The 16,938-nt window shown below is 32.4% G+C and overlaps 1 protein-coding gene across 6 annotated transcripts in view; it reads right to left on the reverse strand.

Annotated features, from left to right (window-relative positions):
• The window catches only part of LOC118732969 (moesin/ezrin/radixin homolog 1), a 45,736-nt gene that overhangs the window by 24,928 nt on the left and 3,870 nt on the right, over positions 1-16,938 (reverse strand). Inside the window, exon 1 of one of the 6 annotated variants that reach the window (XM_036462109.1) lies at positions 16,455-16,651. The exons of the other annotated variants lie outside the window; for them this stretch is intronic. The gene's annotated coding sequence lies outside the window, so the exon portion shown is untranslated. Of the gene's footprint in view, positions 1-16,454; positions 16,652-16,938 lie in introns of those variants that run through there. 6 annotated transcript variants of the gene reach the window in all.

Here is a 16,938-nt window from a genome sequence, read left to right on the forward strand (position 1 = left end):
TGTTTTATGTATGTTACCGCATAACTTTGGACCACGTCAACCGATTTCGATAATTCATCGGAAAGGTAGTGTCTCAGAGGAGGTTCCATACTAATCTGGTTAAGATCCGATCAGTGGATCATGAGATATATATATATATATTTTTTTTATATGAGAGTTGAAGTCGGTTTTTTTTGCTACAAATTACTTGTTAATAACAGTCATCTGACTACTACTGTACGTATTTCCAGTATATTATTGTTGCCAACTGTTTCAGCATCCAAATATATTTATGTATGTATGTTCCCGTATCACTTCACTGTACCTTTATCGTTTCAGCTGCCGGCAAGCAGCAAAAGCAATTAGCCATTGCCGAACTCCAAAGATAAGACGACGAGTTGTATTGCAGCATTCAAAATTAATTTAAAAACCCACTGTTTACTAATTTTATTGGCCAAATTTTCGGGTATTATTAAATACTGTTAGCTTCGATTAACCAACATCAAAATGGCAAATAGTACTTAGCTCGAATATCTTTTACAATTAACCAAATCAATTAGTTAAGGTATTAAGCCATAATATTTAGGATTTTACGCCAATACTAATTTCATATATGTAGGTACAGCTTTTATGGAATGCTTACAACAACACACACACTATCGAAGTTGAAGTAAGCGAAACGAAAATAACACAATTGGTAAATAACCTAATTGTTTATCAAATATTTGTATGCCTGTGAGTATATTGGTCGACAAAGTTCAAACGATAACTTATCTTATCATAAAAGACTAGGTAAATTATGTAGGCATACATACATATGTATGTATATGATTGATATGTATGTATGTATGTAGATGTAGGAGACGAAACGGCCAAGAAATCGTATTAAACACATTTTACTAACTGGTTATAACATCGAGAGCGAAAGTGGCAACAAAAACAAACGATAACACTTGAATGCCATTGCTGAAATAATCAAAAAAAAACAGCACAGAAATTATTTATTGACAATGAAGAAGAAAAAAAACGAGAAAATACATATAATTAGTACAAAACAAGTGCCCAGCTTTTCACTAACATGAGTAGTGATAGAACGATACGAGTACCGAGTACAGAATAACGATACTCTTCATGAGTACCGATGTAGTATCGAGATCTCGATACCGTTTTAACAAGTATATACTGAGTAAATATCGGGAATACCAAAAATAATCGATGTGTTAAAAACTTTTTAAGTAAAAAAAAATTTTTAATTTATATAAAAAAATTCGTTCTTTCAATTACATACATTGAAAACTGTTTAAACATTATCCCACAAACATTATGGCGAATGTTCGAAAGTTATCTTCGATATGATAAAAATATTATAAGTTAAAAATTTGTTGTGTTATAAGGGAAGGTTTATAGCAGTACTTATGATAACAAAATAATGGAAATTTGAATTTGAGTTACTGTTGGTGTATTTGCCTTCGAAATTTATGTTCAGACGTTAATGAAAAAGGAAGCAATTTTGATATGACCATCAAAGTCAACCGATTTGCGTAAATTTTCATGCATGGAGGGTACAATCTACAAAAATACTTTGAAGAGTAAACAATGAAGTTTACAAAATGTGATGTAAAAGCAAACTAAAGGTTGGATTAACTTTAAAACAATTGTATATGTGGTATTTTAACAATTGTTGCATAAATCACAAAACATCAAAAACTTAAAACATTGAAATTCAGTTTCAAATATTCCAAATCAAATCCCCTACCGCCATACACTTTCGATGTAAATTTTCTTGTTATTATTTCGCCCTTACCAAGAAGAAGAATTTCCTCTTTACTTTCATTCATTTTCAAGCCGTTATTACTTTTCACTAAAACAACTGTATTGTGCACCTCTAACCTTCACATTTTAAATGACCTCCATACATATCGCACCCTAAATCAAAAACAGTCACATCTTAAAAATTTTCAAAATCGATTTTTTTCCCCATAAATCAGTTCACAGATCATGCTAGGCCGCCAAAATATCTTCTTCATCGCTAACTTCTTGAACTGGAAGAATACTATTAAGGCTGTTTTTGTTTTGCTTGCGTCGCTTGCGCAGCACTAAATTTTTCGCCTTTCCTGAACATTTGGGATATTTGTAGTTGTGACTGTGTTTGATTTAGGGTGCAATACATTTCGATACGATTGGTATGTATTACTAGAGATTGATGTATACGTATAAGGAAAATTTTTTTGGATTGTTGGAGCAGAATGAATTTCAACAAAGTTTGTATGTTAAAATTTGTCCAAATTTGAGTGGGATTTAAACTGATATTGCGATTTGTCCCAATTTTTCTGTGTCTTCAAGTAAAATGGTTTTGCAAATGCTAATAGATAAATTTTTGGTATCTATGCATATCTTTTTACGACTATAGTTTTATGACAGTAACTCAAATGGCGGGTATGTATGTATGTACATACATATGTATGCCATTACTAATTAGCAGGCAACCTATAAGCATATTTTATCAGCCAGAAGAATTAATTGCAGTAGTATGCCTAGACTCGAGTGTAAATTGGCCTTAAAATATTGCTGATTTCATGTTTTTATATGAATTTGCGAAAAATTCAGACCTTTTTATCTTACATAGCTAAACAATAATTTTGCTATCTTTAGAATGTGATATATGTATGTAGTATGTATGTGCATACCTACATACATATGTACTTAAAATGTCTGCTGAAACCTGGTTATGATTCACTTTCTGCTATAATTTCTGTGATATTGTTGCATAATTTCCAAGATAATAAAAATAATTCCTGCCAATGTCGATAAATAAATGCAGCTATAATGAAAATTTGAAAAAAGCCACAAAATGTTGGCAGTATTGTTAAAACCGAAGTTTATAGAAAATTATATTGAAGTTAATGTATTAATAATAAAAGAACGTTGATCTATTCCAGTTGGAAAATATTTAATGAAAATTTTTTAACGATTCGTTCAGGTGTAAAGAAAATACAATAAAAGAATTATGTACATATGTTTTTAAATTACAAGAGTGGTAGATAAACAAGTACAAAACTGAACCACTACATGTACAAACAACAAATGCGTAAAAGCCAAATGCAATTACATATGTAAAGACATGTCTCTACAAAAAAAAAAAAAAAAAAAATCAAGTTAAATAAATACCAACGCGCTAAAAAAATTTTCTTAATATCTCGTTTGAACAATTACTTTAAACGAAAAGGCATTATCAGCTTTTAATTATTCTTCTTTTCACTTTCTTTAAACTGTGGATTTTGTTATTTTTATTTTCACGCAGTGGTGCGTGCGTGTGATGCTCAAAATAACGCCAATATTGTTATATGGCTAATAAAATTATGTCTACACGTACAGACATGCATGCATATTTAAAATTAACAAATTGTTGGTAATGAGTGAGGAGGTAAAAAAAAAATGAAGGTGAACAATATGAATTATACTTGACTATAATAATTTCGCTGAATCTAGTGTTCTGCGTGTCATATGCTACAAATAATATATATGTATAAGAGAAATGAAAAAGTTTTTAATGAAAACAAAAGTGAAAATCGGTCATGTTGATCGACACAGTGGTTTATTTTTTAAACGACGCAGAGCGAATGGCAGAGCAAAAATTAAAATGCAATTGAGATAGGCGCGTACATATGTAAATGATTGGGGCTCACGTTCGGACACGCTCACTCACGTTTTGTTCTTCAGCTTTTTCTCACGGTCAGGCACGATCACAGTGGCAATTTTTTCCCCCCATCACTTATGTACGTACAGCCCACAACAAAAAATGCTACCACCTCAACATTTTGATAAATTTTGACTATCATTCTTTTCTCATTTGTAGGTTCATTAATTTTTATAAAAAAGCCCAGAGTGCAAAGTTGCCAAGTTAATTTTTTTTGTTACAAGGGAGGAAGAAACTTCTCTTTGAATAGAATATTTTGCCTGCTCAAAGAAATGCAAAACTCCATACGAAGAAGAAGGATTCGAACTTTATTAAAAGATTTCCTATTATTTTGGATTTTCGGTGCCTCTTTTAGACTTAACAAATTTGCCATTTATTGAATATAAACCAGAAAAAAATAAAGAAAAAATGAAAGAAATGATTTCATCTTTATTTTCACAAGATGTTGGATTCTCAGAATCGATTTTTTGAAACCTGAAGTAACCTAATGTACATATGACATACAACAATTTAGAGATATGTTAAATGTATTCAGATTTACATACATACATATATGTACATACATAAGAGCGTACACAGATTACGAAACCGCTATGAAATCTCGTGAAAATCAACAGCAATTACAAAGTGCGCTATTCAGTACGTGAGTAATAATGAGGTAAAAATTAAATCGAAAAAAAAAACACACAAAAAAAGTTTGAATAGATAAAAATAAAATACGAAATAATAAAATTCGTATGCCTTTTTTAGGCATAAGAGAAAACAACAGGTTTGCATGAACCTCGGTAAACAATCAACGCGACGTGCGAGCTTAAAAAACTGGCATGCAAAATTTTGTTTGTTTGTTTTATGTGAATACGTCTTTCTGCATGAATGAATGACATTGGATTGAATTACTTAATATGTATGTATATGTGTGCCAGATATTTTGATTATATAAAATGCTATTATTGTTCATATCAGTAAATGAGTTGGTCAAAAGAACTACTCATTGACCGATTAACAGGTTGCCACGATCTAAATTTACTTGTGATACACATTTCCAGCTTATTGAAATTCGCATGAAAGCAAAAGTGATATAAAAAAAAAATATTTTTGATAATAAAAAATCCAAATGTAGCAATATTTGTAGAAAAGAATTCCACCCTATTGCAAATCATTATCGGAAAAATACTTCTCTTCTGAGTTGGCGACACTTCGCGGAAAGCCAGAAATTTTAACGGGCACCTGTTTTTTTTTACTTTTTATTCTTCATTTTAACGCCATTAATTAAAGTTTGTTTTTAGCGACCTGATTATTAGCAAAAACATTCGTGAACTATACAACTAGCTAACAGCAACTTGCGTTCCTTGGCGTTTGCTCACAATTGCGTTCGTTCATGAGCCGTAAGGTGCAAACTTGCCGGCGGGGCGGCATTTATATACATGCATATGTACACACATACATACCTACATATATGTACATACGTACATATGTATGTATGGATGAGAAACAAAAGCTCAGCATGTGAGACAAGCAACTGAACGACTGAACGCGGCTAGAAGTGGCAACAGGTTGTTGTTAACAGAAGCTTTGAGCGAAGAAACGGCGCTAAGATGGAAATACCCTTTACACACAAGCACAGTGGTATAGCTCCATACATTTTTTCGAAAAAATTAGCAGGAATCCGCGTAGAGAACCTCAATTTTCCGCATGTAACATTTATGGTCATCAAGAAAAAAAAACGAAAAGTTTACGTGACCGATTTATTTAATTATATTTATTTTAAAGCATACCTCCCATATAACCCCATCCCCAAAAAGTCTTAAAAATGCCATAAAAAGTGCACCGATGAATATATGAGTCTAAAATGAATTCTGTTCATATGTTTGTATTAACGTAGTCGACGTAATTGGTTTATTTTGAAGCATACAACCCATACAAACCTACAGCCTCATTGCGAGAGTCGTTTCGAAGGCAAGTCGTTTTTCGAGAGTCGAATCGTATCGAAAATTGCATGTCATTACTTGGCATCACTGCAAAATTTTCGTCGTTTACTTATTTCTGAACGACAGTAGACAATGCCAATGTTGTCGAGTCGTACAATGTAGCCTGATTTACGACTTACGCAATGAGGCTGCTAACCTCAAAAACGTCTTAAAAAGTGTCAATTATGAATGTATTATTTCTCTATTTTGTCTAGTAAGTGCTATATTTTCATGTAAACCTACAACAAAAACAATAAAAACAAGTCATAAGCAAAACTCATTGCTTAAGTTAACAAAAATCTCAACCAGTTTTAGTTGAATAAAATTCTTCCGACTTTTGTTGCTTTTATCATGATAAAAACATAGGTGGGTAGAACCGTTCTCTCAATTTGTCGGCCATGATTTTTTTTTTTTGAAGTTCGCCAGAGTTCTAAAATCATATAAAACTGAAAATGAAAAAATTAAATTTCACGAAAGCAATTTATGTATATGAAAAATTATTTAATTTTTGGAATATTGTATGGAAACTGGCAGAAAATAAAAAATCATTTTCCATTTAAATTGCTAGTGAAACCGGCTGTATATAATTCAAATATAAAAATTGAGTATTAAAAAAATTTCATTTTTTCCGCCGAAATACCACTGTGCAGCGGTACAAATTAGAGATGGGTACGGGACTAAATATTTAATATTTTAAGTCCCCAACACGCACATCCCGACGTTTTTCAGAATTGTACCGCCGGTCCCGTAGGTCCCGAAATCTATATCTAAAGCAGGCTACAAACAGACAACAAATTGAAACGACCGGCTAAGATTTCAACGTGTGTGGTGTGGTTTGCAAACCGATCGTAGGTTGACAAAAAAGTTCAAGTCTTCCAAATTAATTTTAAATAATAAAAATAATAATGCAAAATCTGGTATCTTACGATTATTTTGTTTTGCTTAAAACAAAGTGCATATTTCAAATATCGTTTTTAAGGAAGATTTTGTGAACTTGCGGGGGTTGCGGTTTTCTCGGGAGTGTCGGGAAAGGATTTTCGTCCCGTCCCATTCGCCATATTTTTACGGATCTTCCCGATACCGCCCATCCCGGCCAATTTTAAATCAGTACCGTGGGTCACGCGGGTCCCGCTATCCCGCGCCCATCTCTAGTACAAATAAAAGAAAACCACATCACAAGCAGCGATAGTTATTCGCCATAAAAGGGAATGCCAATTTGTTAAGTATTGCCAGCAGCAGTCATTTTAACTTTAACTTATCAGTATTATCTATTTTGTGGCACAATTTAAAACAATAAATACGTACTTACATAGTACATAAATTTAAAAAGAAAAAAAAAAAACATTCTTTCAACCAACCGGCGCACTGATTTCTAGCCAAATGGCATAGGGACGAGCGCCGGCAAGTCAGAGCATAATGAGCACTCTTAGCATTGTCATTGACTTAAGTGCTTCAAAATGAACATTCTAACCGAGTTATTGCATCAGCAGTATTTACAGTTATTTAACAATATTTAAAAAGTAGCGATGATTTCACATTCGAGGGCGCGTCGATGGCAATATCGAGCAATTTTATTTCTGCTACTTTTTTAACAAAGCATATCTATAAACCTAAGGTGATGGATGACTAAAAAGCTAAGAATTTTTCCTAACGCAATTACTTTAATGTGATTAAACAGTGATGACAGCGTTGTTGTATGGTGGAGCACAGTTATTTTCGCCGCTATTAGCCGCTATTAGTTATCTATATATAAGTGCAATATGTACTTATGTATGTACTACATGCGTAAGTATATGCATACACAGATAAAATTCTTTAACGGAAATATTTAAGAATTCGCACAAAAGATTTGATTGAAATTCTTAGTGCTAAAAAAATTGGCGATAAAAATAAGGAATTTTCGAAATTTGTTTGTTTTCACATACATATGTACATATAAATAGTTAGAAAAGTTTTCAATGAAGTGTTTTAACTTGAAGTAGGAAATATTCGAACAAACACGGCTGCAACGGCCACTTAATTTTAAAAAGCTGCTAAACTCTAAAGCAATAACATCATGAAAGCATTAGAATACCAAAAATGTTCAAGTGTACAGTCGAACTTTGCGCCTTGAACTTTGGACAGAGTTAAACAATTTACCTCGTATACATATGTATGTATGTATGTGCAATGTTTTTATCATAACTTTATGCATACATACATACATATGTAGATACATAGTAGATATGCGCATTAGGGTGGTCTAAAGAAAGTAAAGTCTCTCCCCGAAAAAAATATTTAGAGGTTGCTTAAAGTTTCGCCTGTATTTTATATGGGGGAACAAAAACAATTTTCGGTAGAAATGGTTAAGAATCCTCGAAAGTCTATATTTTTGAATCGGCAAACCCTGTTTCTCTTCGAGAATCGTTCATATTAAAAAATGGTTTGATAAAATAGATTTTGAAGAATTTTATACCATTTCTAAGAAAAATAGTAGTTCTTTTACCCATATACAAATATTTACTCTTCTCACATGCATTTTTGGATCATCCTAATGCACGCAGATATTATGCTTATGTTAGTCTCGTGCACATTGACGACAGAGTGGGGCATCAAAGCAAAACGACAATGGCAATTAAAAAAAAAAATGTCGAATGCATGCAAGGTGATGCTGTCAGTAGCATATACATATGTATGCATGTACATATATACTCATACATATACTTTATAAAAACAATATATAAACTACAGTATAACAATCTAATAGATACGCTAGCCGTGGAACAACGAAACGGCAAAAAATGCGAAATGAACACATAAGAAATGTTTGAAACTGTTATCTTCATTTAAAAATTGTAGCTAGAGGGTATTTGATAAGTTTATCATACATATGTATGTATGTATGTATCTATGGAAAATTATGTTGCCATTGGTCGGTTTCACATTGGAACATTTCTGCCACCAGAACAACTCTGTTTATTGGCAAGCGAAGCAGTGCGGCGAGGTAGTTTCTTAAAAAGTTGTACCAGCTTCTAACCCCGCATTAAAGTGGCAGTTCTGCTGCAGCACACTAACACATACGCAACTATGAAAATGCCGCTACGAAACTTTCAAGCGCAAAAGCTACAAATACATTCAAACGTCCTACAGGTACACATTTTGTTCTGCTAGTTTCCAGTGCGAAACCGTGAGAATAATTGTTCTCTCATTCTAGTGTGAAACAGCCCATTCGGACCCAATACGATACCCGAAATGTAATCGGAAATCTCACTAGTCTCTGAGCATTGACTGAACTGCCAAAGTATATTCAAAAATAGCATAGACATAGAACCTCTGCACTCGAATATCAAAAAGCTGGGTTCAAACAAAGGCATAAAGATAAGTAGTTAGTGGTACGTGCTACCACTAGGTAGATCCCAAATTCCATTTCTGGTTCAATTTCTCTAACAGCGATCGCTCCTCGGCAAGAAACAGCTAACCGCCGAGTCTACTTAGGTTATAGCATTCCCACGGCAGATTCATTCGTACCACTTATTAATTGGCTAACCAATTAGAAATCGGATTACTTAAATCGCCATAGAAATTTTTGAGAACGAATGACCTCGTTCATATGTAATTCATGAGAATAACGAACAAATCCCCAGTACATATCAAATCAAAAAATAATAGGGACACGACATTTTGACCAGTTTTGTCTATTTTTATTTTGTTTGTTTAATGTTTATAATTTTTTTCTAACAAAAACCATTTAGCACCAAATTTCAAACTTTGAAGACAATTTAGTAAAGTTCAAAAAATTGTAACAACCTTTTTATTTAGATTTTTTGGAAAAATTCTAAGTATGCAATTTTATATTTGTAGCTAGTTTTTAAATTCTAGCTTAAAAAAGTGCAAGTTTCAAGTGGCCTAGAATTCGCGTTGATTTTTGAAATTTATTTTTGCCGATGGTGTTATTCTCTTCCATACCAAAATAATTGTCGAACACATTTTGTATTAAAGAAACTGCGTTACATAGTCAGCAAAAAAAATATCAATAATCTACGCGATTTCTTAGCCACTTGCAACTTGAACTTTGTATAAAATTAAAAAACTGCAACCTAGAATTTTTCTGAAAATTCTTAATAAAAATTTTGTTGAATTCTTCTACAAAGTTTGAAATTTAGCCTTATATTGTTTTTGTTAAATGAGCTACATTTCCATAAAAAAAATATATTAAGCTACCAAATTGCTCGAAGGAAGGAAAAGAGAAAAAAAAAATTTTGCAAATATAGAGAAGAATTGAAGGAAAAAAACTTAGCATAAAAATTGCTGCGCCAAACAGTTATGTTTATTTTTTTGTATTAGAAAATTGGATAACAAATTTACTATGCGGTTTGTACGGTCAAATTTACCAGATACTAGTTGTTACGTTGCTTTCGCTTTTGTTTTTTTTTTGTTTTTTGGCTCTCCATTAGTTCTGTATTGCCAGCGGATTTATGTACATATATTTATTTTTTAATTATAAAACAGCATTAACATTTTTACGTTCCCGACGTTCTTCAGCCACAGCTGCTCATTAACTTGCTTTTGAACCGGGTATATAATACAAATAAATTTGAAATTTAACTGCTGCTTAACTCAGAACTCAATAATTTGTTGTTAGCAAAATATTTATAAAAAAAACTTTCCACTTTAGTTAGTTAGTTGACCAGTGGGTAGTAGATGTTTTATAACATATGTAAATATGTAGTAAATTAAAAAACCTACTAAACTACCTACTACTATTACTACAACGATATGTTCATATGTATGTTAATCAAAAAGGAACGAAAGTAGCCGATTGGTTAGAGGTGCGTACTACTACTCGTTAGAGCCTATGTCTGTATGTACGTACGTTCGAACCCTGGAAAAGTTTTTTCTGACACCGGTCGACCCTCGAGCGTAATTATGCCCTGAAAAAGCTTCTTATGAAACCAACCATTCGGAGGCGGCCATAATGGTAGTTCCGCCATTTGTGTAACAACATCAAGACGCATACCACAAATTAGAGAAGCTCGATCAAACACTTGTTAAAAATGTTAGCGCCAAATATTTATTTTAATAACATTTGAATCTGAAAAGCTGTACGAGTATCAAATATTTTTATATTAACGTTTCGAAGGTCTGTCATAGGTTAATTGGAATTACTCACAAAGCTCGGCAATGCAAATAAATTTCAATACGAAAATGCTGTCACATGTCATTCATGATACATATGAGTATGTATATTTGTAAAAAGCCCTATACGAAAATCCAAAATAGTGCAATGAGTAAAAAGTCATCGCGTATATTTGCCACAGCTGGTGTCTGTATAGATTTGGCAGCACTGGAGCTATGCATGCATAGCTTTTTTGTTTTGTATGTTATTCAACAGCTGGCCGTTTGTGCTTCAGGTCACGAAAATTGTGTCAAGTTTAAGGTGGCGATACAATAGAACGTCAGGGCCTTAGCGGGTTTAAGAAATTCCACGAAAGAAATTTTGATATCCAAGATGTTGGGCGGTCAGGATAGCCAGCCGGGGTTGAAAAACATCCAAAAATCAGACAAATAAGTTCCACAATTGTTCTACGTACAAAATAAAGATATTCAAAATTTTAAACAAATTTTTATGGATTTGAAAAAAATTAATTTTCCTTTATTGCAAAAATGTGACAAAATTTGACATAAACCCTAAAAAAAATGTATATGTTAGTATATATGTAAAAAATTTAATATTTTATTATTTGATGTTTTATTTGTTACCTTCCTTTTATTAGCTCGGGATGTAACTATGTAATATTGATGCGCCTAAAAGATGCAGCGATTTCTATTCTCAAGTTACATACCTGATGACAGTACGAATGGCAATTATAATAGGGAGGTTTTAGTTTTTCAAACTATAATTTTATTATGCATACTAACAGGGCTCTTACACGATATGTATTTGCATATGAAATGCTACATTTTTTTACTTTAATTTTAGTATAATAATGTGCAAATTTCGCATAGGTATAAAATAAAATTCTGAAAATTTTTTATATGGAAAAAAATGCGTAGGATAGTCAGCAAAAAAAATCTCAAAAATCAATGCGATTTAACGGGCTATAAACCCCGCATACCTGAATTCTTTTTAGAAATTCGTATTAAAAAGTTCGCGATTTTGCTGAAACTTTGCAGATTTTTTGCAGAATTTTTGAACACAGTATGATTCTTGGATTTAAACGGAGTTTGCTAAAATATAAGCCATATTTTAATACAAAATTAACAAACATTTTTTGGGAGTAACTGTATGTAGGTGCTGCCATACAAATTTGTTTATTCAATTTTTCTGTCAAACGCACGCATGCGTATACGCATGCTATGGAGATCCGCCTTTAGGTGTTTTTAATTCACTTGCACAGAAAAAAAATTAAAACAATATGCACACTGGGCACATACATATGTATGTATGTTTGTATATACATAAATAAATTACAAGCACAGCTACTATACTATCTAAACATGTGCCTAAACGTTTCTAGGAAATAAAATGGTAGATATTTGTGTCAAAGTTCAATGCTTCCGCTATGCGTTCGGTTTTTCTTCAACATAGCTTGAGTTCCCTGAATTCCTTTTTGCATTGAAAAACTTTGTATAGCCGCGCGTTTGACACCGTTTTTTTATTTTTATTTTTTCAACTTCTCAACTTATTTAACATGAATCTGCTTTGTATATGTATGTATGTACGTATGTAGATAACATACCCTTGTGGTCAGCTGATTAAGGGCCAGTTTTTGGGTGCTTGGCTGGAGTTTAAACTTAGTTCAAACGCTCGAGTTGGCTGGTTAAACTTAGCCAATCAAATTTCAGTCAGTTTTGGCTGTTTTTGTTTTGTTTACTTAATGTTTATTTTTTTTTTTCACATTTCATACTTTGCACAAAATTTATTTTTTTGCTCACGGTGCTAGGCATTTTCTTTCATATAAAAGATATTGGGCCGTAAGCATAAAAAATAAGCAATTGCTTTTACTTAAAATTTCATACCTTTCACCTAAATTTGTTTGTAAAAATCGAATAAAAGGTCAGATATTTTAAGAAAGAGCATTTGCTTAGGTTTTATGCATACGGTCTATTGTAGAGCAAACTAAAAAAAATATCAAAAATTAACGCTGTTTTCTAGCGTCTTGAAACTTGCACTTTATCTGCATAATTTTTCTAAAAATTCAGAATAAAAAGTTTGAAAACTTTGGGCTAATTAATTAGTTTGTTGAATTTTTATAATTTTTGTCCAAAGTTTGAAATATGGATTTATAAAGTGTTGGTTGTATAATGTGCTAGACTTTCACAAAAAAAATAATATAATAATCATTAAATAAACAAAAGAGAAATAGCAAAAACTTCTCAAAATGTCACTTAACTTAATCAGCTAACAACAAGTGTACGCATCTACATTTACAAGTGTCTACAATGTGTGGAATAGTATGGCTGGATGTATGCACTTCAACTATGCTACTTACAGTATGCAAGCTGATGCATAAGAAAAAGAAAATAGACAGTACATGGTGACTGCGAATTTATATCCAAGTGCAATTTCAATGCCATTTTTGACATCACGTGGACACTGAGGAGCCTGGCAGCCATTGTACCAATTAACATAAAGCGTACAAGCATACTTATGTATGTATGTACGTAAGAAAATATAGTCAAGATAATATGGCAAAACCCGGCAGTACGGTTCCAAAAAAAAATTAAGGTATGTATTTATGTATGTAGAACAGCGATACATACATTCTTAAGTTCTATGCTTACACAATTACTCATTTCCCCATATTCACATGTACCAACCCTACCATTTTCTCCAACCTAGGGAAATTAGTTTCGCATTAAATGTGTAATTTTATAAAACTTCGATCTTCGATGGCAAAAAAAAAGCAGCCCGATAAAAATATCTAATATTTTTCTAAAAAGATATGAAATTGTTCTAAAATTCCACCATCACTAGAGACGTATAAAAAAATTAGAAATATATTTAAATCACGTGCGCATAAATTTAAACGATTTCAAGTAGAAATTAATGTAGATATCTCACTTTTGTTCCCTAAGCCGGCGAAAACACTATTACGGCCTTAATAAAATTTCGTAAAATAAAAACTTTTACGTAGCCGCTACGCCCATTACGTTGCTAAATGCTCCTCACTCGCCAGCTACTGAAAGAAGTGGGGAAAAGTCGTAAAACGTGTACATACACATACATATGTACATATTCTTAAGTTAGTGGGTCAAATTGGCAACAAACAGGAAGTTCCAGTGAAAGGCGGTGCATGAATTGCGTCAAACCAGTTGTCAGGCGAACAATTGCAGTCAAACACAGCAGAATCCCGAAGAAAAGTTCATAAAGGTGAAGAAGATTTTTTAACACATTTGCAAAACTGTCAGGTTTGTCCAGAATCTAAACAAAAACAAATAAAAACATATTCGACATTTGTGATACTTATACACGATTTAAATGACGAGCATACATACATACATATGTACATTGCGCTAAGGAGAAAATGCAAAAAAAAAAAAACAATTCGAAGATATAAACTTGTTTGGGAGCAAAATAACAAACGGGTAAAATACTTTGACAAATATTAGTGTTGCTTAGATCTGATTCTGTCATATACGCTGCATAGATTTCGAAATTAAATTAAAACCAAAACTATAATGCCGAATTTCCACTAGGCATTGAAATGACAAAAATTTTATGCCATTTAAAAAAATGCCAAGTGGAAATGAACTTAATGACTATTTTTTTAATGTAATGACAAGATTATTTTTTAATGCCCGACTTTGTCATTTGTAATTTTTGCCATTTAATGCCTAGTGGAAATCCAGCATAATAAAGTGAATAAATGTTGCCTTCTTAGAGATAATCATATTTGATACTCCCAATAATTTATAAATTTTGAAGCGACTCATTGAAGCTCATTTACTAAAAAGACTGTAACCACCCCTCATATATGTATGTATGTTTGTACATAGAATGTACAAGCCCAGACCCGGAAGCTCAAATGACGACAACATTTATTAGAACAATTTGACCCTGGACTTGCAATTTGATAAACGAATTACAAAAATAAGGAGTTAGTACAATATTTGAGCGATTAGGTCAGAATTTTGCTGTTTACTGGTTCATCGAGTATAATACTGAGCTTACAAACAGTCTGGCGACAGCTTAGTTGATTCGAAGTGATGAAAACCGCGCGTGCACAAGCGCGTACAACTTACAAGCACTCATGAGTACATAAATATGTATAAATAGAATAAGTTTGTACTTACAACAGATGTATGTATGTATGCAAGTACATATTTATGTACATACACTGGGGGGGGAAAATAATATAAACGAGACAATGAGAGTTTAGTTACGTCAGCTAAATATGTTTCTTTCAACACATGACTTGGTTATAGTTACATTTAGAGATGGGCACAGGCCTATTTTTATTTTTTTTTATTTTACAACGCTTTTATCAACTTGCAATGTTGTGTGTCCAGAAACTTTCAATGTTGTGGATCCAGAAACTTTCAATGTTGTGTGTCCGACACCATAAAGCTTTGCTTTGAAAAGTTCCTATAAAAAAGCATAGTGCATAGGGCGACATCTGTAGTGAATAGGGCGAGGTAGATGGCATCTAGATGTCGCCCTATGTACTACGTTTGCTACAGCGAAAATAGACGACACGCCATTTCTTTAAATAAAATTAATTGGTGCTCGTTTGTATGTACATACATATGTAAATGCATGTGTGTGCACCTTTCTATTAATATCGTTGAATTATTTTAATATCTATTGCAATTAATTTTCAATTTCATAGATTGTTTATAATGACTTTTGCTAAAATTTCAAAATCAAAAGTTATCAAAACAAATTCTATGGGACTGAGAAATATTATTTTCTACTTTTTAGTCCATTTATAAAAGCGTTGTATATTAAAAGGTTTTTTTTTGTATTATTTATTTATATATATGTATATATTTTTTTAATAGTTTTCTTCGTGCATTAACCAAAAACATGTAAAACAAACTTTCAAACTTTATGCAGAATTTAATAAAAAAATTAAACCTGAATTTTTCGAAAATAAAACTGCATACCTTTTGTAAAAATTTTGAGTAAAAACTTCGATATTTTGTTGAATTTTTATAATTTTTGTACAAAAATTTAATTGTGCATTTATATAGTGTTTGTTATATAGATAATGAGCTAGACATTTACAAAAAAAATAATATATATATGTGGGGAGTTGTAATTCGATGAAATCCATCATATCAAAGGAAAAAGTGAATTTTGAATTTTTTATAAGTTACGACTTTTTGCATTTTAGCGACGATGTTTGTTACGTCTTTTTGCACTTCAGGTGACGCTATGTACATATATACTTATGTATGTGTACATCTACATAGCATTGCAGAGAGTAGTATGACTTATTCTCAATGTGGTTTTTCTTGCCCAACAAGAACTTAAAAAAAATTGTGTCGTGTTTTAATAAACAGTAATGTAAAACCATATTCCCGTGAAACCACGTTGCCACACTGTAAGCCTACAGCTATAAGAAGTTCATTATGTAAGATCACAGCTGAATTAAATTTTGTCCAAACTAAGGGTGAATACGAAATTTAAACGATTGGCAAAAGAACATTACTCGTCATTTAAAAGCACAACACACGAATTACAATCCATCATTTATGAAATGAATGAATGAGTATCAAAAACCAAGCAGTCAAAGGTGTTACAGATCGCTCATCTTAAACAAACACACCACTGATCACCTGAGTTTCTGACCACATAAACACAATCTTTTTGCATACATACTTACAATTAATTAAAACCTTTTGAACGTTCTACCAACCACATAGGGACCGACCGGTCAGAATTCGCGTGCTTACTGCTTAAAGCCGTTATAAGTTGAAGAAAAGGTGAGATCCACCGCCGGTACCGACACGAAATCAGAACAGTATAACACCTTCGACAAAACACCGAGCAACTAAACGACTTAAGCGATCGAGCAAGCGTCTATCATACACGTAAGCAAGTTTTCCGCTGACTGAATAGCAAAATTTCATATACTAAATTAAGAGACAACACTTGCTTGTGCCAATTCCAAGTGTTTAGCTGTGCTAGTGTAGTGGTAGTAGCGTTAATGGTAGCGGTGTTGACGTTATAAATAAAGGCAGTTATAATGCAGTAACTACAAACAAAAAATAAAAAAAAAGAGTAAAGCCTTTGCGACGATAACAATGAATTTAAGATAGCAGGAAATAGCGCCACTACTAGAGATATGCGATATGGTGAGCATATCA

Source organism: Rhagoletis pomonella, unplaced genomic scaffold, assembly GCF_013731165.1.
Source record: "Rhagoletis pomonella isolate Grant_MI unplaced genomic scaffold, Rhpom_1.0 Rhpom_scaffold_00002, whole genome shotgun sequence".
Lineage (NCBI taxonomy): Eukaryota > Metazoa > Arthropoda > Insecta > Diptera > Tephritidae > Rhagoletis > Rhagoletis pomonella.